This window comes from Dermacentor albipictus, chromosome 4, assembly GCF_038994185.2.
Source record: "Dermacentor albipictus isolate Rhodes 1998 colony chromosome 4, USDA_Dalb.pri_finalv2, whole genome shotgun sequence".
Classification (NCBI taxonomy): domain Eukaryota; kingdom Metazoa; phylum Arthropoda; class Arachnida; order Ixodida; family Ixodidae; genus Dermacentor; species Dermacentor albipictus.
The window spans coordinates 90,721,579-90,748,720 of NC_091824.1; the positions used below are offsets into that span (position 1 = coordinate 90,721,579).

A 27,142-nucleotide genomic window follows, 5' to 3' on the forward strand; every position below is an offset into this window, starting at 1 on the left:
CAAAACAGACCACTAAACATAAAAGTTTGCTTATTTTGCAACTTTTCTCTTCCTCGTCTGGGCAAACGCGATACCATCGCACATGGAAGCTGCTTCGATTGACCGTCTGTTTCGAGCCCCCAAAAGCACTGTCAAACGCTGGCGGACTATACGCGGTAACACATGTGCAGAAGCTTCGCCCCCTTAACTTTCCCTTCGTATATCCACAGGAAGTTGTCCGCGAGTATAACAAGAAGAATATCCTCATTAATCTTGCGTCTTTTCTTGAGGTTTCACATTCGTATCAATATTTTCTAGACCTTGTAATATCAGTCTTCTTTGAACTGCCTTGCTTTGTTTCTTTCTTTTTGCTCGTCTTGTACATACCGAAGGGTCTACTACGCAATCACGATAAAAATATTAGGCTTGCTTCGTATGGCCAGTTCCGAGTTAAGGATGTATTCCGAGTTAAGGATGTGCTCGAGCCTCGTTCTGTCAAGGGGAAGCGGAGTTCCGTGCGCCTCAGCGCCAAATGCAGCTCATCAAGTCTCTAAGCAGGCAAGGCACGCTGAGAATCTTTCTCGCGTAAAGTCATTTTTTCTGACAGACAGGAGGACATCAGGGAGTCCAGAATATCGCTTTGCAGCGGCTAATTCCGCTTGCAGGCCTCGCGGTAGGGCAGCTTAGTGCTCATTAATGATCGCCCCGGAGACCTGCTATTTCCATCTGCGCAACTTACTTGGCAACCAATTTCTACTCGACAACCACGCGTTCTCCCTCGCGCCGACTTGAAGCGCGCTTCTCAGGAACCACGGCCTCCAAATTCGGCCTGCTTGGCATGCGGCCGCGATTCCGAGAATGTGCAGCGCTGCAATTTCTCCGCAGCATCGTTCCTCAAGATTGCCTGCGGTTAAACATTTTGTTTGTTTTTTTAGGGCTGAAATTCTGGCGGAAAGCAAGTATGGGGTCTTGGTACAGAAAGTCGCGTGTGAACTGAGTGACATTGCGAGTGAAAGAGGAACTGCCTTCCTGCTCTTGTTGAATAACGTTAGTAACGTATGACTTCTACGCTCAAACTGTGATCTACCTGAGCAATTTCGCTGGCCTCCTTTCTTCATTTCCTATTCGGTAACTGAAGAATCATGTTTAAAACGGCGTTGCAGCCCCAAGAGCATAACACCCAAGAATGTTTTTGCCATCTGTTATAAACTTTTTCAATATTGTTTTATCAAAAAATTATTTGATGTTGGTGGCCTCAAGTTATATGGGAAAAGGAAACCTTCTGCATACTGTTACCACGAGAAGAGATGTTTAAATATATTCACAGGTATTTACAACGCATTCGGTGGCATACAATGTAGAAGACAGTCCGCGCGACATGAGCTAGTGTCGTCGTCTTGTGTGTTGTCCTCAGCTTCGTCTCAGGCTGTGCATGGCTACAATACGAAATAGATCTAACCGGGGATCCCGTAGAAACTTCAATGAGTATGTGTAGCGCAAATCCTCTGTAACGAACGAGCTCAAGTCAACAGGTCAGTCAAAAGAGGATTCTTTTCATCTTCTTGGTGCATGCTACCAAGTGTTTTATTAAAATTTGTCGATGTTTCTACATCAAAAATTTGATACAACACCTATGCCACATATCTAATAATTTCGTGTGAACACGTGCTTTATACAGGGTGTTTCAGCGAACTTGCGTCAAATATTAAAAAAGAAACATATGGGCCAGGCATGTCGAATTAGCGCAGCATTTTTCTCAGCCACATGGAGTACGTCATGATATTTTTTTTTTAATCTGCCAAGCTGGGTGCTTAACAAAGATTGCTAAATAACTTTCTAAATAGTAACTCTAGCGAAAAATCTTGAATACAAAAGTTGTAGCGCTTGTTCAGAAACAGCGCATTATTTCATCTATGCTAAGATTACTGCTCTTACCCGCCATGGTTGCTTAGTGGCTATGGTGCTGGGCTACTAAGCTCGAGGTCGCTGAATAGAATCACTCCACGGCTGCCGCATTTCGATGGGGGCGAAAACACCCGTGTACTTAGATTTACGTGCGCGGTAAAGAACCCCATGAGGTCAAATTCTCCGGATTCTCCCACTACGACGTGCCTCACGATCAGATCCTGGTTTTGGCACGTCAAAACCCAAACTTTAATTTAAGATAACTGCCCAACTTATCTATTTCCGGCCTTTCTTTAAAATATGCGAAATAAAAAAAAATACTACGTGACTGCCGGCTAACGCGCCGCCCATTCAGTGCTCTCAGATGTAAGTTGAACGAATTAGCAAAAGCTGCTCCACGCAAAGAGATCGATTGAACAGGCTATCGGTGACTGCGATTGACCTTATGGGAAAAAGGGGTGTAGCCTCGGCTAATTCTTTGAACTTACATTTGAGCGCACTAAAAGCACAGCGCGTTATCCCGCAGCCACTTGGTATTTTTTTTCGCCCACTTTAAAGAAAATCTGGAAAGAAATTAACAGTGCAGTCATCTTAGCATATACGAAATCTTAGCATAACCTGATGTTTCTGAACAACCACTACAATTTTTGTTTTGAAGGTTTATTTCTCTACAGTTACTATTCAAAACATGGATTAGGTAATCTTTGTTAATTAACCAGTTTGGCTGATCTGAAAACTATGTTGACGTGTTCCATATGGCTGAGAAGAATACTGCGCAAGTTTGACACGCGTAGCTTCTATGTTTGCTTTTATACTTAGCCCAAGTAAGCTGAAACACCCTGTATGTGTTGCCTTATGTTCATACGAGGTTCCCAAATGGGGACACCTAATTATGTAACATATTTTGATGGCCTTGTCCCTTTCTTATTGCAGTTCGTAACGTGTACTACGCCGAAGCTTTCACGAACAAGTCGACCTGAGTGTTTAAAAAGAACCAATCTTGGGAAGCAGTCGCAATCGCGACAGTGCCGAGACAATTTCGAGTTTGCCGATCTTATCAGGTTGTTTGCGTGCGCTCTCTTCGGAAAAATATGTGCAGCTGCACAGAAAAAATCGGCTAAAGACAGCGCAAGTTCGTGCACAGTTAACTGCGTCACATGGTTCACGACTCGCTAAAATTCAGTTGCATATACGAGATTACTATGACATGTGGTTGCAAGATACAAAGGACATCAATGCGTGTATGAGAGCTTAAGCTTGCATACGAGGTTTCTAAAACAAATGCCAACTTGCAATCTTTCTCGGTATTCTCGTGGGTGTGGCTGCTCCCTAAAGTTGTTAGAAACCAAGAAGAAAAATAAACACGCGGATCTACTTGTCAAGGTGTGCTTCATTGAATACAACAAAAGCACGCGTGCGGGCCGGCCTTCTGCGGACTTTCCACGATAATGAGATTTCCTGAGGCCAGTTCCAAACAATGGCAGATAAATTGGCGATTCAGTTTCACCTTCTTACGCGTCGCTGAGAATAATTTGCTTGCGCACCCATAAGGTTCATGCTCATCTCTGTGTGTACATGCGTATGTGTACGTGTGTGTGTGTGTGTGTGTTGTCCCTTCATGCTCTCTCTACGCACAGTGCAAATGCAAGCATCGTTGTCAATTAAGTACGAATATTTTTGAGCCATACCCACCAGCTCACGGCAGCGCTGCTTATGTGTGCGTTTTTTTTTTCATGGATTGCAACATCTGTATTTCAAGGCATACTTCGATTAGAGAACGCCTGCACGAGCGAACAATCGACTGTCGCCTTTCTGTACTCAAACCACGTCGACATCCCCAGCTTAGTCGAATTCGAAGGAACTTCATCAACATCGTATACGATCATAGCACATACTGGAGAGAAAGGACCTCGGTTGTGGAAGCAAAACAAAAAGATCGGAAGCCCTGAAGGTTCATTATTTGCGCGCGCAGCCTGATGGACGAAGAGCGATGACTTCGAGTCCCCCAGTGCGTGCTTTATTCAATTCCTGCCCGCGAGTGTAGAGCTGATGCCTCCGTAAAGACGACGTCACAGATTATACTGGACCTTAGCTGCAAAAAAATCAATTCATGCAAGTCGATAGCTTTTAGCTTCTCCATAGTGACCATTCTGAGGAGGTAAAATACTCACCCGTCCGTGACCTCTCGTGTCCTCAACAAAATATAGCTGAAAGTTTTGAGACTCTCGCTGAGCAGCCTGATTCTACTGACGGGGAATATAACCTGAGTCGAACGTATGCGCACAAATGTGAAATTGTAGTTGTTTATTACTTGTGTCATAAAAAAAAGTACGCTTTTTAAAATGTCATGCCTAAGGGACTCTAAAAGAAGCGATATACTTTCTCCATAATTACTGCAGGAAGATGATTTGGCGAACCTCTTACTAAACGCTGTTATAGGTTGGCTCTACGATATCGGCCCGATACAATACGAAACATAATCGGTTTTCGCCGCTATTGCTGGATTATCAAATAAACGACACTGCAAATTGTCGTATTTCGAGGCATGCGCTCTATATATACTATAATGGTTATGTTGTCACGTTATAGTGACGGTGAATAACGCAGTAGCAAAAAATGGCTGTGGCTTAGGTAAGGTTAAGCCCAGGATGCGAAGCATACTAGCCTTTATTTTAGTTGTTGAACCACTGTTTAGCCTGGTGAACTGCTGTTGCTTGGCTATATTTGGTTCGGCTAGACGAAGAAACAACTCATGCATTACTTCTTCGCCTTCAAGAGTGGAACGCGACAGCGTTCCCGTCGACCCGCCAAGGGGTGTAAGACAATGGGCTACAGGGCAGCGACTACGCGCCCCGCATTGGACGCGGTGAGCGTCGAGCAAAGCAGCGTTCGGCGCGGCAACGAAATGTGCGCCTGAGCAAGAGACGCACGCCTTAGAAACAGCGCGTTTCTAAGGCAACACCGCATTCACTAGAGGCGCTTTTGTACCGCTTTGAAGCGTTGTACTCGTGGCTCAGTGGTAGCGTCTCCGTCCCACACTCCGGAGACCCTGGTTCGATTCCCACCCAGCCCGTCTTGCAAGAGTTGAGCCAAAGCCACTTCTCCTCTGTCGTGACGTCACGGTGTCACGTGATTTCATGGTCACCGCCGCGCCTGAGGAGCTGGGTTGAGCCCTCGTAATATGCTTCGCATAAAACTGTGAATCACAAATATTAAACCTTATTGGGCAAACCTGCGCCCAGAAGTACAGGTTACACTCAGATAACAAAGTTAGCGGTGAGCACAGTCGGCGATCGTCGAAATCTGATCTGCGGCTCAAGCACGTGACTTGTCGAAAAATCCAGCTTAATCGCTGGTGCCCGCGTGCCTGCAAGAAAATACTAGACAATTCGCGCCGTGAGCATAAACAAGACACTAGGTTCGGGGACACCAAACATAACAGATAGTATCAAACAAAACCTTGGAATAAATTCCAAATCATGCAGGCGCATCTTGCGCCGAGCAAGAACATTAAGTTGTGAGGGGGTGAAATGCAGTCCCCGAGCAAAGGTTAAATAAGTACACATGTCAATAATAAATTATCGAAATATTTTATTTGCTTAAATTTATTAATGTACACCCGCAAAATCAGTCCCTTGGATGCGCCAGTATATGTCACTAAGGCGCGAACATTCGCCCGGGTGGAGACGCTAAGATCGGAGATATGCCGGCTAGTGTAAATTTAAGAAGCAAGAGTACAGACGGGTGTTTTGATTATTGCTTCCGACAGTTGGTTGAACATTTCTTTTCTGCTCTATCTAAGAATTTTACGTTCAAAACAGATTAGCATGAGCGTCAAGACCTTCAGTGGTCCCTCACGTCGTCGTAATTGCAAATATATAGGAAATTTTGCGAGAGTGCGCAAAAATAGAGCAATATTCTGTCATTCTTAATATCTCCCTTTTATGCTGGCCCGTCAGAAATAATATATTAAGTCCTGGATCTTCAAGAAAAATGCTAATCTTCATAAATATGTGTGCCCAAAAGTAAACTTCAGCTTGTGCATTACTTGCTGCTTACATCAGGGCACGTTTGTTATCTGTGTGCAGCCTCTCGTCTTTCGCCAGCAAGCCATGTGAAGGCCACTCACTGAGCGGAGCTTGCTGCATATATATATATATATATATATATATATATATATATATATATATATATATATATATATATATATATATATATATATATAGATGAGTTAATGCCACCTTAGTTCAATAGAAGAAAAAGCAATAATGGGCATGTGCAGGACATGTAATGAGGAGGGAAGATAACCGATGGTAATTCAGAGTTAGAGACTGGACTCCAAGGGAACGGAAGCGTAGCAGGAGGCGGCAGAAAGTTAGATGGGTGGATGAGATGAAGAAGTTTGCAGGGACAACATGGCCACAATGAGCACATCATAACTGGGGTAGTTGGAGAATTATGGAAGAGGGCTTTGCCCTGCAGTGGGCGTAACACACACACACACACACACACACACGCACACGCATATATATATATATATATATATATATATATATATATATATATATATATATATATATATATGTACATATATATATATATATATATATATATATGTGTGTGTGTGTGTGTGTGTGCGTGTGTGTGTGTGTGTGTGTGTGTGTGTGTGTGTGTGTGTGTGTGTGTGTGTGTGTGTGTGTGTGTGTGTGTGTGTGTGTGTGTGCAAGCGCTGCTTGCTAGATTATTAGATATTTAGTAATTTTTTCTGTGGGTGAAGGAAATTATAAAGAAAAGGAGGAAGTGTTGGGAATAGAGGGGTCGAGTGTGGACGCTGCGCGCACAAGCATCGTGATTTCTTTCGGGTGCTTCCAGCAGTTAACGAGAAGCAGCTAAAATCTTATCATTTCCACTAATGTAAGTTTTTATATAAGAAAACAAGGTTCCTGAGAGGAACTTACGTTATATGAAGATTAACAAGTTGGCACGGGAACAAAATACGGTTTCATTAAGCGGACGAGATGCGAGGAAGCGCAAGAGGATAATCTGCATAAAAGAGAAAGCTGTGGCACGGTTTTTCACTCACGCTAATACACCCCACTCCATCTAATTTCGCACTCCTTCGCTCTTTTTTATGCGTATCGCAAAAGCTCTCTTTCGCCGTGCCCAGATTTCTTTGATGAGAACAAGAGATCAAATAATATGCACTACGCCCAACCTGGGGGAGACATGTCGTTTTCTTTTTAATCATCGAGAGCGACCGTTCTTCACTGATGAACTGAACTATCATACTTCATGTATTTATTTTTTGTTACCTATGGATATAGAATTTCTTTAGCCATGAGTAATTACAACCTCTGATTACTGAGAGCTCGCAATCTCAGCAGGCACGAGGTACCAACATTGATTGATTCCCACAAGCACGGAACATTAATTAGTTATGTCGATCCTTTTCAAGGGTATCAGGCTCTCTGTCTTTTATTCGGGTCTTGTTTTTAAGTGAATGGCGAATTAAATTCAATCTCAAAGTACGACTCAGTATTCTGTAGAAGGGTTTGCAGTTGAACTAGTTGGTGCTTACTTACCGAGATAATGTAGCGCCAAGGCACAATTTGAAAGAAGAGACACAGAACACGTCACAGGCATGCAACACGTAGCGCCTGTGACGTGTTCTGTGTCTCTTCTTTGTAAGTCTGCCTTAGCTCTACTTTATGTCGGTATGACTCCGTGGCCTAGCGTTCGGCGAAAACAGGGGCTTACGAAAATAAGGACGAAACGAGGCTCCCACTCAGCCTGAGCCCTCAATCCGGAAAGATTGTTATTTACCGCTGGGCATCGGTGCGATGAGACGGCGTTGTCTATATATCTAGACAGCGGACGTCGTAAATAGAGTGTTTGACTTCGAGTGCAGCATGACCAGTGTTGCGTTACAGTAAAGAACAGCCTGAAATGAACAAACACTTGAAGGAAGAGATGTTACCTGAACTACGTCTGGGTTGCTCCCCTACGGTGATATATGTCAGAGGAAGGAGACAGGGTGGACAGAAAGAAATTTAAATAAAAGAATAGGTAGGGGGCCCTTCGTAGTTAAGAAGCTACACTGCATACAGGCAATCCCATGTCGGGGTCTTGTCCGAGAGAAACATTTAGTGAGCTTACTAAATTGTGACTCTTATACTTAAGGTTCACTTAATGTTGTTGCAACGCAGATGGGCTTAACCATGATACGAGCTTCTGTGCTGCTTCCTATCATTGTCTTGTCGACAGGCTCGGTCTCCTCTTGTAGTGTTGTCATAACGGGCTAGCGTGTTCTTTTATTGTAGTTTGTTCTAACACTGTGTGTACAAAGTGCAACCTGACCTCTTTAGTGAATACTTTGACATTGAGTTCGGAGGCGTCTTTTATGACACGGTGAGAATTGTCAGGGCCGTTTTCCAGAAGCTGCCATTTCGCTTCATGCTTGATTCCTTCACGTGTGTTCATCGTGCTTCGGGCACATACCTGAGAAAGACGCATTGCTTTCAGGAGGGACGATGCAGTTCAAGAGATACTGTTTAACTGAACACTCCTGCTGCTCTAAGCAGTTATGAACTACGTATATGGCTGTGACCATCACGAATTTTTTCAGTAATAGCACACTCGAAACCTCGGAAATACAAATAAAGCCAAAGAAAAGTTCATAAATTTACACGTTCGAGCCCAGTACTACATGGTTAGCAGGTGCTCTACCGCTACTCCACAGCTTCCTTTTTTTCTTTTTTTGAGGAATGGACATAGACGCAAGCAAAGCACTATACAAACAGGCACCTATTATTCTCGCAGATAAGTGAATGCATCGACTGAGAGGATCCACTCTGGTGGAAACTCCCGCGTCATATACCCGCTGCGCACGTATGATGAAGTTTCACGCAAAAATGGCCTCGTAGACTTAGGAGCATTGACATGGCTGTCGGGCATCTGACTTTGCCAAGAACTATGCATTCTAAATAATTAGATGAACCTCTCACGTGGAGCACCACGAATGTCTTACACGGTAGAGAACGTATCCAATATAACGTAATGTCTTCTCTGTTCTAGCTCTCATTGGCAGGATACCCCAAAAGAACATTACGTCTCTGCAATCTACAAACAATGGTCTATGCTTTCAGCTCTAGAACACGGACGACAGTTTGTTGATCATGGCAGTAAACGTCCTCTTTCCTCATTCCACGCCTTAACAGAAGGCGTCGCTGAGTGCAACTCCATTCTTGGATGACGACGCTCACTTCTTGGGGGTCTGTACGTAGATATACATCTTATCGACGATCGACGAGGTTGAAAAAAGCCTTCCAAGACAGCCAATATAAAATGATATTTTTTTACGTTGTTAAGCACTGCATTATTTTCTTAATCGAAATAATTAACATTCTGAAAGCGATGTTTTCAAATGTAATAAAAATTGCAACAACTTATAGGGTAAATTATGTGGTTATCCTGTTTTGCACAAGAACGTCTTTTAGCGCTTGCCTCCTTCAAAACCGAGAATTTCCTTCATGGCGGCCTACACAAGTAACTGCTGAAAGCTATTTTGGTCACGTAGTATTACTTTCATGGGGAACCAAATGTTTATTGCGTGGTGGCTTAGACGTTACCGATCTTCTGGCGTACGCAGTGCCGCAAGAGCACTGCCTTCATTACCCTTTCTTACGCTTCATTACGCCTTTTAGCAATCGCGAGATGCGGCTATGACGGAGGCCACCGCGTAACCTTACCGGAGCTCTAAACTTTGTCGCCCCGTTATGAAGCGCAATTACTGAATATGATGCGTGCATATGACTTTCCGGCTTGTTTTACCCCCGCAAGCAAAGCATGGCGTAAAGCAGATAAGGTTAAGTTTATACTTAATTTGCCTTCGCTTTTATGCAAACCCGCCGTGGCGGCGTAGTGGCTACGGCATTGAACTGCTAAGCCCAAGAGTGCGAGATCAATTCCCGACCACGGCAGCTGCGTTTCCACGGGGCTGAAATGCAAAAGTGCCCGTGTGCCGTGCATTAGGTTCCTCTGGTGGAGGTATAGTATCCTCACATGATTACTCCTAAATAACGCCAGGTAGTCAGAATAAATCCGGAGTCCCCCACTAGGGATTGCATGCCTCTATTATACCTTGCGTGTTTGTGATATTATTTGGCATTCCTCAGCAGCAAATTGGTGAGACAAACATTGCCTCCACGTTTCTTAGCAGCAGCCTTAGAAAAATTTGTTATTGTCGGATGTCTCATTGAAAGCATCATTTAGGAAAAAAAGTACTAGTGTCTAAGTACATTGCATTCAAACGTATCTTGAGAAAAAACGCTTTTGCTTTCCACTACATAGGGTCCTTAAAAGAAACTACCTTGAATTTATAAAGGTATGGCAGTGAGAACTCTCTTTATAAAGAAAAGTTACTTCAAATTCTAAAGATGTTATATCAAAAGATGTCTCTATAGAAAAAGTAACGTTTCTAGAAAACATTTTTTGGTAAATTAAGTTGGCTGCAATTTGACATTGCGTGAAGTTTACTAGATTGCATATAGCATGTCACTAAAGTCGCGATGTAGTTGGTAGAAATCATAAAGAATGTTAATAGGCACTATTGTAAGGTAGCTACCACTAACCCAACTTGAGCGCGAGTTCGAGGGATCAAATCCCGACCACGACGGCCGCATTTATATGGGAGTGAAATGCGAATAGACACATTTACTTAGATTTAGGTGCACGCTAAAGAACTCCAGGTGTCCACTTTTCTAGAGTACCCTACTACGGCGAGCCTCATAATCAGTTCGTGGTGTAGGCACGTAAAACCCCATATTTTTTAAACATTTTCTTCGGGGCCATACATCAGAAGAAACTGTCAAGATTGTTAGAACAACGTTAAGGTGCCACCTCAACTAGGTGCCGATCCGTTGTAACTGAGTCGGAAACGTCGAGAAACAACGTAGTGCACATGGCCTTTTTCAGTGTCCACTGAAGTGCGGGCGTCAAAAATATGCCAGCTTAATATAACTAAACCATTGTGTGAAGCAGCAGTAGATGAGCAAGGGCATCTTCAATCCAAAGCCAGCGTCCCTATCAATATGTAATATGTTCTAATAAATGTTGTTGCAGGGTAACGAGGGAAAGTAGGATAATTTGGGAATATTTAGGATCATTTTGCGAAAAAGGAGCCGCGGGTACGCAGTTGCCGCAGTTGCTGCGCGAGCGCATCAGAAATGCCCCTTCTGCAGGATAGTTCCAGTTTCTCAATAAGCATGCCTCATCTGCACGTATGAAATGAACAACGTCATTAGGCCTTTTCTTTTTTCAAGTAGAATCGTGGAGCCTTCATGCCTGATATTGTTCAGAAACGGGAAATATTCGGTATTCAATTTGATATGTGAAATTCGATTTTCTGGAATATTCATATTTGATTCGATCGAAAACTTTTGCCACTCAAACACTTGTAAGATTTTCTAGATGTCCTAATATTGACAAGTCTCCAACAGTGACTAAAAAGTTAGTTCTTAACAGTTACTATAACTTCTTTTTCTTTTATATGAGCCAAAGTTCGTTCAAAACGTTTCACTGGTTCTCTCAGGTAAGTAATTCATGCGTTTCCTCTTTCCTACCCTCTTTTCTGTGTTGCTGTCACCTTCCTTCAGAAGAGTAGGCAGGTGTTGTGCCTCTTCCGGTGGCAGTTGCCAGCCTGCTCCTCGCTTTCCCTTTCCTGTTAACTGTGTATATGTGTATATGTGTTCAATACAAATAATAACAATAAGGATACCAAACTGAGGCTTCTTTTTAACTTTATACATGAGAATAAGTTGGAATAAAGTCCCAGGAAAACAAACACAGAAAGCATACATGAGTGCGTGTTCACTTCTTTTTCCCCTTATTTCTCGTCGTGATTTTAATGATTAAAATACAAACATCTACAAGCCTGCTCAGGTTTAAATTCTTCTAACTGCGCAGCTGAATAGAAAGTATGTGCTCTTAAATATCGGCGAGGGATTGTGCAGTATTCCACGGAAATGCAATACGTTTGATGCATCACCTTGAACGAGTAATTCATTTCACGTCAAGGGCTGGAACGCAAAGCAGCACAATATATTCCCCCTACCTTTTCACATAAGATTAAAAAAAATGGCTGCCAGACAGAGGATTGAAGCAAAATTCATCTTTATAAAGATTAGAAAGGAACAAATGGTCGATGTTCGGAGATAAATCGATCTTCGAAAGGATAATAACAATGCTAGAAGCTTGATTGCCAGAGCAGAAAAGAATAACTTGCACTGACGCTATGTGATACGCTGCGTGTGCATCAGATTTATCTCGTAGTGATTTGTTCTTGTTATGTTGCCAGCTAAATTAAACTGATAGTTTTCAGGCTGAGAGATCACAAAGAAAAAGTGTTTTGGCCATCGAGAAACAATCAAGCGCTCAGGTTTCTCAAATTTTTTCGTGTCTACTTTGCTCACTAACTTCTTTCAGGCGAGGAATGCATAGTAAAAGGGGTTTACGTGCTTGGCAACATACAGGAAGAAGTTTTGATTATTTGGGGTATAGCGGTCGCTTTAAGTAGGGCCTGAGACTTATTCCTCCATATTGCACAGCCTGGCGCTTTCATGTTTTCGTTCACGGTGCGGAATTTTTCACTTTCACTTCAATTGCTCAAAGTGTAAACATGATGTATGTGCATATTTCTTGCAGTCTCCGTAATACCACAACACAGCTGGGTTTTATAGAGCCGAGCTCGCTAATAAGCAAAAAAAATGAAAAAGAATAGTCCCGAAATCATTTGTTCCGTGACTGACCACTACGAAATCACTGGGGGCAGTTTTCAAGTTTTAGCAATAATTATCATTTTCAAATTCAATCTTTTAGTGAAATAATAATCATACCCGACACACATCTTTATTATAAGCCCAAATCCTTAAATTGGCAGTGAATACTGGTAGCTGAGCGATAGTTTTTACTAATTTTCTATCAAATCCTGGAGCAAAAAATACAGAGCGCCAGGTTCCTTTCTTTGTTTGTTTTTTATTCAAATTACCGGTTTTCGGTATAACTATATATTTCTATTCTAGCATCAATGGGTGTATGTTATTTCGTGTGCGAAACATTTATTTTCTGAATACGCTTGTACTTTATTTCTTTTGCAGCCTTTTTCCTTAAAGTAGAAATACAGTAGACGGCAAGTGGAGAGTTCTGCGAACATTCATTTCTGCCATGGTAGTTCACTCTTCCCTTACGCTGTACTGTGCAGGAGGAGCAAAAAAGACTGGTATTCATGATACAACAAGTGCAAGTTTACACGGCCCGGCCTCTTCGGTGATACTCCTGCTTAAAGCAAAGTTCACATTATTTGCGCACTTCACAGATTCCTTTGAACATTTATTTTACAACTATAGTAGGAGATGAGGTTCAGCATCGATCGCGAGGTTGTGTCGGTGGTTATATTTTTCTTCATTTTCCAATGATCCTCCCAATCAAATCAAAGTAAGAAGATTCTGTAAACAAACGTACATGCAAAAAATAAATCGGTGTTCTTCCTTCTCTAAACCTAAGGAGTTATCAAGTTTTCATGACAGGTGCCTGCAGCAGCTACAAAATGTAAAACAAAACACTGCCTACTTTTATATGAAAGCGGAAATATTCCTTTGGTAAGCTTTCACCCAGAGTAGGATGCAGAGGTGTGCGAGCGCGCTTTATTTACTGGCTTCATGCCAGCATTCGCAACTTAATCTACGTAAATACTGCAACATTCGCAAGTCAGCAGGGAACTGAACTTTAACACTTTTAAAAGGACAGTTTCTCAGCCAGGCACATATTTACCTGTCATTATTGGTCTCCAACTAAGCGTAATTTTACGAACTGTTCGCCATGTTCTTCATTCATTCATCTTCTTTTTCATTCAATTTCCCAATGCATGTAGTGGGCGATTGAAGTTCTCGGTCTTCGCACTTCTCATATTTTCCTTTGTCTTAGAATACTTGCATGTCATTATCATCTTGGTATGGTATGGTATAAGCTTTATTGAAGTCCAGCAGATCGTGAGTCTTCATGAAGCGGGCCGCCCCCGTGTGGGAACTGGAATGCCGAGCCTGTCGGCCGCATCGCCGGCCTGCTGGACAGCCCCGAGTTGGTCAGCCAGAAGAAGGCTGCGGAGAACCGCAATATACTATATTATAATATTCTATAATGTGGTTGGATGGGCCAAAGTAAATAGATCGGTTATTTTACCTTCATAACGGACTATCGTTCGTGTCACAAACGTGTACCACTCGTATGCCCGGTACTTCAAGTCATTCGTCCAGGCCAGGCCTGTTAGCTCATTCCACTTCCTGCCATGACAGCGAACGGACATGCTATCATGTGCTACTATGGAGCACCTCAGGCGGGAAGAGGCTCAATGAGAACGACGATAGTGACTATAAGATTATTTTGCCACAGCTGCTGACGGGTCGTGTCGCGTTGAACACTGTGTTATTACACGGTGACATCCGGGCGAAGCCCTATAGGGTTGAAGATTTTCATGACATTCTGCGCCTTACCGGACTGCTGCCTCAAGTCGTTGTGCTGTGGGCGTACCAGATAAATCATGCCTGGGCGGTCACCGTGTGTAGAGCTGATGCAAAAAAGAGGCTGCAGGCCTTCGAGGAGCTTCAGGTGAAGGCTCGGCGCTGCCTCATTGCCGATCCCAAGGACCGGACGGCGAGATTGCGGCTGCACTGGCTACTTCACTGTGTCGACGACGAGGATGTGAAGACGGCACTTGCGGCTTTCGGCAAGGTGCTGGAGGTCAGCCGGGAGCGCTGGTGCGTCGAAGGCATCAGGGGCAAAGGCTCCACGACGAAGACCGTGCTGTTGAACTTCAAGAGTGGTGTCACCGTGGATGACCTGCCCCATCAGATCCTGGTCGCCGGTTACCTTGCCCTCGTCGTCACCCCTGGCCGGCCGATGCAGTGTTTGCCCTGCAAATGAAACAGTCACGTACGCCGCGACTGCAAAGTGCCTCGATGTTCTCTGTGCCGACGCTTCGAACATGTTGAAGCCAACTGTAAGCACTCTCATGCCACAGCGGTAGGTCAGCCTGAGAGTGAAAAGACAGCAGAGGAATCTATGTATGTGGCTGAAGCTGGGGACGCTGCCAGAGGTACAGGATACGTGGCCAATCTGCAGAAGACGACCACTACAGTGGCACCTGCTACGGAGGAGACACACAGGCGGCCTCAACCCGCGAATAAATCTTCGAAAACACCGGCAACGGCAGAGAAAGACGTTGAGAAAGGGGATTATTCTTCTGAAGTTGCTGTGGTCGGCGCACAGACCGACTGCAAAGACCAGACAGCTGACGGGGCCACCAATACATCGGTTGCTGGCGCGGCCGTCAAGCGACCGCTGGAAAAGGAAGAAGACCTCAAAAGCAACCATGTGGCAAGCAAGACGGATGGACCGCCCGCAAAGGCGCCTCTGGGGAGACGTTCCGGCTACAAGCCAACGCCCAGCGTCGGGGCAGGGAGGCCGGGTCGGGGACGAACCGGCGCCGCAACAAAACGACACCGGGCAGCCGGACAAGCACGGTGACTTTTAGCGGTGTGCTAGACGTTAAAGGTAAGCACCATGCTTCGGGTTCCCCTCTAACACCATTGGTGAACGATGGCTTCCAACCAGCCTTTGAGTTTCGCCACACCTAATGTGCGAAGACTGGCTGCCAAGAAAAAGCAGCTTCAGGTCTATCGACTCTCGGTGGACCAGGACCTTGACGTATTGGCAGTACAAGAAACAAAAGTGGAAGGGGTGGAGGAAACGGGAAGCATGGTGCTTCGTTGCATGTCTAAGTATCTTATGGTTGTTAGCCATGCCGCTGGAACATTCGCTGGCTGCATTATTTTTGTTAAAAAGTTGCAAGGCCTTGTGCTGCAAGATTATTTTCATGTCTGTCGGGTAGGATTGTGTGGTGCGATTTTTCGTTGGGCGAGCGTGACTGGCGGGTCATTTTTATTTATGCACCGAACGCCACTACAGACCGAGCCAATTTTTTTTTTCGGAGATTAGGAAGCATCTAAATGTCACGAAACAGCTGGTTTTGCTAAGGGAGTTCAATTACGTACTGAGTGGGAGAGATAGAGCGACAAAAAAGAGACCGAACGACAAGAACATCGTATTGTTGAAAGAAGTGATAGACGAGCATGAGATTGCCGACGTTGCCGAATGTCTAGAATGGGAACGCGAGGTGCAGTACATGCATTTTCAGGACTCTAGCCATGCTCGGCTAGACAGGATTTACGTGTCCCTTCAAATAATACCTACATGTAACTTTTACACTGTACAGCCCGTTTCTTTCTCGGACCATTGCTTAGTGAAATGCATGTAGGTGAAAATAAAAGATGTAATAGTTTTAACTGGGATTTGTGGAAATTTAACGCAACGCTATTACGTGACAAGCACTTTATCTGTTTTCTGTTGGAAGCAATAAACAATTTTAAACTGGACGATAATAAGCAGATAAGTGTAGATTGGGAATTACTAAAACAAAGCTTTAAAATAAAGGCAATCGAAAGAAACAGCGTCTTGAAATACCGAGAAAAGATGAGAGAGAACGGGCTGAAAGAAACATTGCGGAAAGTAACTGCGCTCGAAAGCAAAGCGCCAGATCTTTTTAAAGAAGAGCTACTTAATATAAAACAACAGCTAGAGCAATTCGAGGAGGACTGCTATCGCGGGGCGCTCATTCGAGCCAGAGCAGAATCATGCGCCGTGGGGGAAACACCCACGAAACGGGCTCTAGGTATCGAGAAGACGAATGCGTGGTGAAACTAAATAGAGGTGATTGAAGAGAATGGCTAAGAACTGAAAGACCGGGAGAACATCACACGTACTTTTCACGGGCATTACGAGTTGCTCTTTGCATACGAGCCAGTCGATATCGAAGCATACAGAGCAAACTATCTTTCTCGTATGCCCCAACTATCAGCTGAAACGAAGTCACTTCTAGAAGCACCCATGACGCATGCTGAAATTGAAAGCGCTATAAAAAACCTGAGCCCTAATAAGTCGGCAGGTCCGGATGGTCTTGGCGCGGCCTTTTATGAAGCGTTCAAGAACGAGTTGGTGCCTTTGTTGAAAGCACTGTTTGACGAAGTTATTGCTAACAACACATTACCACCGTCATTCTCTGAAGGCAACCATACTGTCATTCCTAAGACGAACCTAAAAGCAATGTTGAGACTAGTCGCGGCATACAGACCCATTTCATTGACCAACACGGATTACAAAGTTTTAATGAAAGTTCTTGCAAGCCGATTACAGTCAATCATTAAGGATCTTGTAGGAACACACCATACCTGTGGTGTAAAGGGACGCACTATCGCGACAAATGTACGCACGATGAGAGGCGCCTTAGAATGCTGTGACGATTTTCAATAGGCATTTGCCATTCTGCAGATATATTTTTAAAAAAGCCTTTGATTTTGTCCCACATGAAATTTTGTTATTAGTTCTAAAGCACGTGAATGAAGGATCAATAATCGCTGATGGGGTAGCTCGGGCAGACCGGAACTGCTCAACACGGCCGGTTATTAATAAGACACTGGGGACCCAAATTAAAATAGAGCATTCCGTGCGCCAGGGGCATCCTCTCAGCTCGCTGTTGTTTGCCATCTATCTAGAAAGCTTTTGTTTGGCAAGCATTCAAAACAGTACCATAAAGGGCTTCGAACTCATGGAAGCCGAAGTGAAACTCCTAGCATATGCAGACGATGTAGCGGTGGACTGTACAACTAAAGAAAGCATTACATAAGTAACAACGATTGTTAAACATTTCGGAAACACAACAGGGAGCCTTGTAAATTGGAGTAAGGGTCTCTGTTTTTGGCGTGGTGAATGGCAGTCAACACTGGAAGCGTTCGCCAACATGAGATGGATCAACTCGCCTGCTAAATACTTGGGCGTCCCGCTTGAACATTACCGGCGGAATGGGGACTACTGGCTCGAAGAGGCGAAACGACTCAAGGAAAAAACAACAAATTAGAAAGGTGCTGATCTCTCGATGCTTGCGAGAGCCACTGCGTGTAACTTGCTTTAAATAAGCAAAATATGGTACGTTATGCAAGTTTGCTATTGCTCTCGTTTAGATGTGCAAAGGATCCACAGAGTTTTTGCTGTGTTCCTTTGGGCATCAAAAAAAATGGGAGAGGTGCAGTCGTACGAACTTATTTAGGAGAGTCAAGGAAAGGGGCCTGGGCCTGTCACATCTTTTTGTGAAACAGCTAGTCGACCGGTTTACTTTCTTTTGAGACGTGCGTGACCCCTTTATGCGCACAATGTGCCAGTTACGACTGAGCAAGTATGTGCAGATGTACTTGGTGTGTAATTTAGGTATGCCTGGTGCTCTTCGAGGGTACCTACGGGAAGCCAGCGACAGTGGCCGTTTTGTGTCCGTACGCTTTTCTAGCGATTATCTTTTTTCAGGGTCGCGGAAGAAATTGTACAGGGATATAGTCGACATGATTGTGCCAGTTCCGATGTACAGCGCCATAAACAGTGGAGGACAGGGAAACAACATGTTAAAGTGTGTTAAGAAAATGCAGGTGCAGCCAAGCGACAAATAATTTTTCTTTAAGTTACATACCGGAACATTGCCGGTACGGGCAATGTTCAATGTTTGCAACCCCTCTCTTGCAATGTTTTTGCAAGAGAGGGGTTTTTATTTACCTAGGGGATCAAACTGCCTTATACGTGAACTCCAAACAATTGACCATGTTGTTTTGCATTGTTGGGAAGGGGTTTTCTTTTGGGACGTTCTTCAAAGAACACTAGAGAAAGAATTGCCCTTAAGTCCATTATGTATTCGATTTTTGTCGGTAGTAAATGAGAACAGGACGCCTTTGGACTTAATTATGCTAATGGGCCTCCACTGTTTGTGGCGAGCTGGAATGCCGTTTTTTTTTTTTGTGAGCCTGACGGCCGGCCTGCGTAGCTGCTCTTCCGGGAAAATATTTCCAAGTTCATTGATGTAATTACGGATCAAAAATGTCCTCCGGATTGGCTGACGACGATTGAGCCCCTCGCAACATTAACGAAATTTTAAACGTGGCATGGCCAGCCACAATGTGGCTGACCGCACAATAGGCATGCGCACCAGCTTGAAAGTGTGTTTGTGTATAATTATGTATCGCTTACATTTTAATAGAAAATGGTGCCCTTTGTGTTTGCTACGTGAAAGTACCGGCAATAAAGAAAGAAAAGGCCTGCTAGCTCAGTCGGTTAGAGCGTCGTGCTAATAACGCGAAGGTCGTAGGTTCGATCCCTGCGCAGGCCAATATTTTTTTTCATGCTGCCTTTTGCGTATCGCTTGTTGTTGGAGGGTATGGTATGGTAAAACTTTATTGAAGTCCTGCAGATCGTTAGTGTTCACGAAGCGGGCCGCTCCCTTTGCAAACCGGAAGGCCGAGCCTCCCCGCCGCAACGCGGGCCTTCTGTACAGCCCATAGTTGTCAGCCAGAAGGCGGTGAAGAACCGCATTATATTATAATGTAAGATGATGTTGTTGGATGGGCCACAGTAAATAGATCGTTTATTTTACACCTTCATGATGGACTATCGTTCTTGCATGGAGTCACAAACGTATACAACTCGTAAGCCCGGTACTCCAAGTCATTTGGCTTAACCCGGCCTGCTAGCTCAGTCGGTTAGAGCGTCGTGCTAATGACGCGAAGGTCGTAGGTTCGATCCCTGCGCAGGCCAACATTTTTTTTTTTTTTTCGCTCTGGCTTTGCGACTGATGGCCGCTAGGGGGCCGTGACGAGCGGACGTGTATCACGTCGGCTCTGTCTTCCTGCAGTGATTTCTAGCGGCAAATGTTGACGGATCGACCAGAGCTGGTTAAAATCATCAATCGGAAGCTGCGAGGACTCTGCGGACACCAGCGTTTGGTCCGTAAGTGGATTTTTCGCCACCTTAGAGCCACACGTCTGCCAGCCGTGGTGCCGACGCGCTAACACGAACGCCGGCCACTAGGCCTAACGTGGGCTAAGGCTTACCGAAGCCCCCGGTGCCGCCGCGTCAGCTGTGCGGCAGCCAACAGAAGGAATGAATATCACCGTGGAAGGTCGCAGCGCCGAACAGGGCGAGCTCGACGCCCCGGATTGGATCACAGTACTCAACAAATGCAACCTCGAGGAGAAATGGGCACGGAAAGCCAAGCGCGTCTCAGAAGACACCCCACCACCATCAGCGAAGCGCGACGGCAGACAGCAAGCGGAGAAATCGATCGCCTCTAACCAAGTCAAGCTTCCCGAAAATGGATGGAGAATCATTTTCCGCCCCAAGGGAGGCATGGTAGTCAAACAGTACGATGGACCAACCCTGACCGAAGCCATACATGTAACTGCGAAGATTGAATGGAACAAGGCGTGCCAGCTCGTCAAGAACGAGAAGCAAGGAATTTTGGTCTTCTTCACCCCCAGCACGGAGGCAAGAGACAAGCTCCTACGCCTCACAAACCTGGAGATTGAAGGAAAAGTGCACGAAGTAACCGTTCACCTGGCAGTACCCGACGACTTCTCGAGAGGCGTCATCCACGGAATAGGACTAAAGACCTCACTGCAAAAGATCACGCAGGGGATAGCAGAACATGAGGAGAACCCCAAGGTGCTGGAGATCAGGCGACTAGGACAGAGCAAGACCATCATGCTCACATTCGCCACCAAGGAGGTACCGAGGAAAATCAAATGTCTAGGTGCCATCCTGAACTGTTATTTGTACAAAAAAAAGTACGACGTATGCTATAAGTGCGGAGACCTGGGACACCGTTCCGACGTTTGCGAGAGCAAGGAAGAGAAATGCAGAGGCTGCGGCATCCCCAACCCAAGCGAGGGACACGACTGCAACCCCACCTGCAAGCTGTGCGGCCAGCCGCACCCCACTGGCGCCAGAACCTGCAAGGGGATCTTCAGAACACCATACATCGTTAAGAAACGACAATGGGAGAAGCTGCAGCAACAGGAGGAGGAGGAGAAGAAACTACCAGAGCATCGCAGCCGGCGGGACGCTAGCAAGACGCGGGCCACGAGCAAGGAGCGCCGCCGGTCAGCATCCTTTCCGAGGCTACCACAGCAGGCCACCCCCACCCCGCCAAAGAAGCAAGGGACAACAACCATCAAAAAGGTAGGCTGGGAAGCGGGGAATTCCCATGACTCTGACATAGTGAGGGAGCTCAAAGAGCAAATGAAACAACAACACGAAATGATGAAACAGCAACAGGAGCAATGGAAACTTTACCAGGAGCAAACAGTAGCTCAGATGCAGGAGCTCCGTAATCACGTTATCGAGTTGCACAGGGAGAACACTGAGCTCAAGGCTCAACTCATTAGAAAACCGGCAGCGCGTCAGGATGCCATGGACGATAAGTCGTCCGAATCCGAGCAAGAGGTATCTGCACCACCAAAGAAAAAGCGAGTTAAAAAGACCGCTTCGGGCCTTGAAAACGCAGAGGGCAGGGCAGAAAAACTTGAGGTAGACATGCAGCAACTCAAAGAGGTAGTACAGCAGGCGGCCATAGCTACCCAGCGTAACGCGGAGAGGATAGACCAACTCTCAGCCCAGCTCAGCCAACTAGTCATCCCAATGGGAACTCGACTTGATCAACTGGCAGAACAGCAAAACCAACTCCTTCTGCGGTTGAATCATGGCCAGACTCAACACTAGGGCAAACACAATATGGCAATGGAACTGTAGGGGCTTTATAAAAAAAAGAAACGTTCTCCAAGCCTACCTTGCGGGATGCGATGGTCCCGACATCATCGCGCTGCAAGAGTGTGGGAAAAACGCTAAACTCAGCGGATACAAAACATACCCAGGCCAGTCGCCAAACACTCAGACTGCTACCCTGGTGAAGAGAAATATCACCGTCATACAGCATGAGGTAGGATGCACGCAGATTGACTATGTGTTAACGGAGATTATACCGCAGAGGCGGAAAGAACGCAGCCTGCTAGTCATAAACGTCTACAGCTCTCCTAAACTAAGGAAAGGCTGTGGCTTCAGGGAGCTCTTTGCCAAAGCGCAAGCATTAGCACAGGGTAAGCAGCGTCTCGTAATAGTAGGGGATTTTAATGCTCCCCACCAAGCATGGGGATACCACCACTCCCAGATAAAGGGAAGGGAATTATGGGACGCTATGATAAAATGCAATTTAACACTCCTCAACGATCCACTCGCACCGACAAGGCAGGGGAACAGCGTGTCATTCGACACCTCCCCCGACCTGGCCATGATCGGAGCGGACGTTGAGGCTACTTGGCACAACACGAGAGAGAACCTAGGCAGTGACCACAGAATCATAGAGATCGTTGTCCAAAACGGAGTAAACATCAAACGGGAGAGAAAAACCCTAAAATCTATCAACTGGCAGTCCTTCCGCGCCAATGGAGCGGATTGTGGGGCGATCACCGACATAGTTGAATGGACCAATGGCATCAAGCGGGCGTGCAAAGAGGCTGAGGAGGAAGTAGAATTAGGTGAGGAACAAAACTGGGTTGATAGCCACATGAGACAGCTGTGGCAGAAGAAAAACGAAGCAGAAACCGAGCTAGCCCAAAAAAGGGGCAACCGTAACCTGAGAAGAAGAATAGCAGCTCTCAACAAGGAAATTGAGAGCCATGCCCAAACCCTAAATAGACAACACTGGAACGACATCTGCGATAGACTAGACGGTCAATTAAGCTCCGTCACCACCTGGAAACTATTGAGACACCTCTTAGACCCAGACAACACCAAAGCTGAGACCAGGAGAAAAATGCAACGACTAACCCACAATTTCCAGGGGTCGGAGGAGGATATGATAAACCAGATTAAAGACAGGTACATAGGAGAAACAAACACCGAAACATTGCCCGACTACAGTGGCGAAAACAACGAAGAGCTGGACCAACCAATCACCTTAAGAGAGGTCCAAGCTGCCTTAAACAGGCTCAGCGGAAAAACCGCGGCTGGCCCAGATGGGGTCACCAATAAGATGCTTAGAAACCTTGATGACAACTCCCTCCAGCAACTGACAGCATTCTTTCAAAAGTGTTGGGAACGGGGGGAGATACCCGGGGAGTGGAAGACAGCAAATCTAGTCCTCATCCCCAAATCAGGAAAGGAACTCAAACTTGAGAACCTTAGGCCAATATCGTTAACCTCCTGTGTAGCCAAGCTCATGGAACACGTCATACAGAATAGGCTCAACGATTACTTGGAAAGTAAGGAACTCTACCCAGACAGCATGATTGGTTTCAGACAACAACTGTCCACAAATGACGTCATGCTACAACTCAAAGAACAAGTCTTGGAACGGAAGACTAGCGACTCGAGAGTCATAGTCGGACTGGACGTCAGCAAAGCATTTGACAACGTCAAACACAGAGCGATCCTGTCACACCTCAGTCACCTAAATGTTGGAAGCAAGCTATACAACTATATCAAAAGCTTCCTCACGGACCGAACGGTGAACATAGAAATCGGGGGCACAATAAGAAAAAACATTAAGCTAGGCAACAAGGGAACACCGCAGGGATCAGTGCTCTCCCCTACCCTGTTCAACATTGCAATGATCGGGCTGCCAGAACGACTCAGAAAGATAGAAGGCCTCTGCCACACACTCTATGCTGACGACCTCACCCTTTGGGTCGACAGAGGGGGGAGCGATGGCCAAATAGAAGGCACCCTACAAAGGGCAATATGGGAAACGGAATGCTATCTGAGACCCATAGGGCTAAAATGCTCGCCGGAAAAATCGGAGATGCTCATCATGGGCAAGCAGCAGGTCAATATCCAGCTCCTGGTCAACAACACCCCGGTACCAAGGGTGGACAAGATCAGGATACTGGGTATGTGGATACAACAAAATGGGAGAAACACCGAAACAATTAACCGACTAGAAGCCACGACCAACCAAACATGCAGGCTTCTCAGGAGGATAGCAAACAAAAACGCGGGGATGAAAGAGACAAACCTACTTAGGCTCGTTCATTCTTTCATCATTAGCAGAATCACCTACGCTATCCCGTACTTAAAAACAACTAAAGCAGAGAGAGACAAGGTAGACATTCTCATCAGGAAAGGTGTCAAAACAGCACTAGGTTTACCAGCATGCACATCAACCGAGATGATTCTGAACCTAGGAGTGTCGAACACCCTAGAGGAAATGTGCGAGGCGAAACTCACGGCACAATATATCAGACTAACTGGCAGCAAAACGGGCCGATCCATCCTCAGAAACCTGGGCTATCAAAACCCAGAATCACGTGATAGGATAACCGTCATCCCCAAAGAAATTGCTAACAAGTTAAGAATAACCCCTATCCCAAGAAACATGCACCCCATACACAACAAGGAACGCAGGAGAAGCAGGGTCCAAAGACTCCAAGGCTCCCTCCTCCAAAAACAAGGGGTAGTGTACACCGATGCGGCAGAATACCCAGAAGGGCATTATGCTGCAGTAGTAGTGAGCGACAAAGGCGAGCTAGTCTCTAGCTGTAGCGTACGACACTCTTCACCAGATGAGGCAGAGATGGCGGCGATTGCCCTGGCAATCACATACCCATCAACTAGAATAGTCATCACCGATTCTAAAACTGCAATCAAAGCCTATGACAAAGGTAAGGTTTCCAAAGAGGCCGGCAAAATTCTGCAAGCAGGCAAGGAGAACGTACCTAACGACCTAATTAGGATAATATGGGCACCCGCTCATAGTGGACTCACAGGGAACGAGATCGCCAATGAGGTCGCCCGAGGACTCACACACCGGGCCCCAGCGCAGGCAGATTACTTCCTGTCCAAAAAGCGAGAGTTAACCACATACAGAGAAATTCTAGAACACTACAGAATGGGGAGGAGAACTCTGCCTCCCCCCCATAGATCTCTCACAAAGCAGGAAGAGGTAATATGGCGAAAACTGCAGACAGGTACCTTCCCAAACCCGTATATTCTGCACAAATGGCATCCTGAGGTGCACTCTCCAAAATGTAAAAACTGTGAAGGCATAGCAACGCTAAATCACATGCTTTGGGCTTGCCCAGCACTAAACGGCCTACATGGAAACAGAGAGTCATGGGAATCCTCCCTCCATAGCCAGGAAGAGCAAGCCCAAAAACAGGCCATCCGTCAAGCCCAGGCCGCCGCCGGAAGTCAACTGATTCCGGCCGACGTCTAGGGGGGAGGTAGACGGTGATAGGGAGAGCTGCGTTTCACCCGATCACCCATACTCTCTGACGGGTGTAAATAAAGTGCTATCTCTCTCTCTCTCTCTCTCTGGCTTTGCGTGTCGCTTGTTGTTGCAGGGTATGGTATGATCAAACATTGTTGAAGTCCTGCAGATCGTGATCGTGAGTGGGAACCGGAAGACCGAGCCTCTAGACTGCATTATGGGCTGGACAGCACAGAGTTGTTCATAGTCGGGCTGAGTTAGGCTGCTGGACAGCCCAGAGTTGGTCAGCCAGAAGATGGCGTCACAATTCTTATCTGTCTATGCACCATTGTTCGCAGACCAGTAGGTATTGGTTCTTTTTTCGGCCTGACAAACATGCCGGAGTAGCACAGTGATTTGGCGTGCGACTTTCCTTCTTCCTATTTCTTGTAATGCATGGCTGTAGTATAGAAAAATATTTTTCAACGCTTCTGATCTGTGATCTATGTTCTATGGTGTTGGCCTGATGAGCTCGAGTTCATGGGATCGAATCCCGGCCATGGCGGCCGCATATGGATGGGGGCGAATGCGAAGACATTCGTGTGCTTAGATTTCAGTGCATGTTAAATAACCCCAGGTGGTCGAAATTTCTGTAGTCCTCCACTACGACGTGCCTCATAACCAGAAAGTGGTTTTGGCACGTAAAACCCTATAATTTAATTTTTAATCAGTTTGTTGATGCTTGAAGTTCTTTCTTTTTTTGTTTTATAGTGCAAGGAGATGGTGATACAAGGTAATAATACTAGGTACTCTTTACCGGGCCCAAAATGACAACTTAATATAACGCTGAAGGAAGGCCCTGCATATACTTAAGATGAGTATATCCAACAGTCTGCAAGAGCATGCAATATCGCGAATAGATGTGCGACGCGAGGCTTTGCAACCTCTTCATTAAGCCACCGAGTTTCGCGTCTCGGTCGGCTTTGTCGAATTATCTCTCCATTACAATATAATTATTGCTGTCTGACAACAAACAACTCTCAGAAAACAACACTTCGAAAGGGTTTTAACGAAGCTTGTGACGACTAGGGCATAACTTCTTGAGCGATCCTAATGTGATATTGTTTTCTTGGTAGTGATATCGTAGACATCCGAGCCAGCATCAACGTATCCAAAACATTACCATAAAAGCTTCTTGGCATTCTGTCTTGGTATATTCTTTTTTTACCAAACTAGTCTAACTAGTCTAATACTAACAAAAGTGAACATTTCCTATGTGGGTATTTATTCAAAATAAACTGTCGTGTGCAAGATTTAGCAGGACACAAACAATAATGTTATCCTTTCTCCTCCGCTGTCATGAATGTTCGTTGTGGAATAACAAATGCTCGCCGAAAACTACGCCCACCCAACCTTTATGACTGGTGATTGTCCAGCTCTGTAAGCACGGCGATCAGCAAACACTGGGCAAGGCATTCACGATGCCACCTTCTTTGCTCACTACCGTTATTTCAACACTCGTTTGTCTGGTTCGCTCACTCTTTCGGTCGCTTTAGCACAGACTTTAGCACAGTGTTTCCTAAAAACGAGCGAATCACCGCCTGTACCCGCGGTGTTGTAAAGTTGCAAGATAGCAATCATACACTTATCACGGCTGCAGCTGTTCTGGCGCTGAAGCGTTATTAAAATTGAATAAAGAAAACACATCATCATAAGAACGCAAGGAAGGGACACAATCAATGCATACCAGGCACATGCTTCCTCTTGGTTTATATATCTTTGATGTGACGTGTCGTGGTGTACCTTATTCTTATTTTCTCTTTCTTTATCTGATTCCACTTTAGTTTCCATACATTTTTCTCCTATTCCAGCGGGTGGGCTGGAATGGGAGACAATTGAGGAGACAATTGTTAGCCCGCTTCTCTTTCTATGAAGTGTTTATAGATGATGATTATGACGGTAATATAATAATAATAATAATAATAATAATAATAATAATAATAATAATAATGATGATGATGATGATGATGATGATGATGATGATGATGATGATGATGATGATGATGATGATGATCAATGAGTCAATCAATCAAT

The 27,142-nt window shown here is 45.3% G+C and overlaps 1 protein-coding gene and 2 non-coding genes across 8 annotated transcripts in view; all 3 read left to right on the top strand.

The window, feature by feature from the left end:
- LOC135917655 (uncharacterized) overlaps window positions 1-27,142 on the top strand; it is a 597,391-nt gene that overhangs the window by 279,518 nt on the left and 290,731 nt on the right. The gene's annotated exons all lie outside the window — the stretch shown is intronic.
- Window positions 19,125-19,198, top strand: TRNAI-AAU (transfer RNA isoleucine (anticodon AAU)). The gene has a single exon. It is a non-coding gene; the product is annotated as a tRNA-Ile (tRNA).
- TRNAI-AAU (transfer RNA isoleucine (anticodon AAU)) lies at window positions 19,550-19,623 on the top strand. Its single transcript has one exon. It is a non-coding gene; the product is annotated as a tRNA-Ile (tRNA).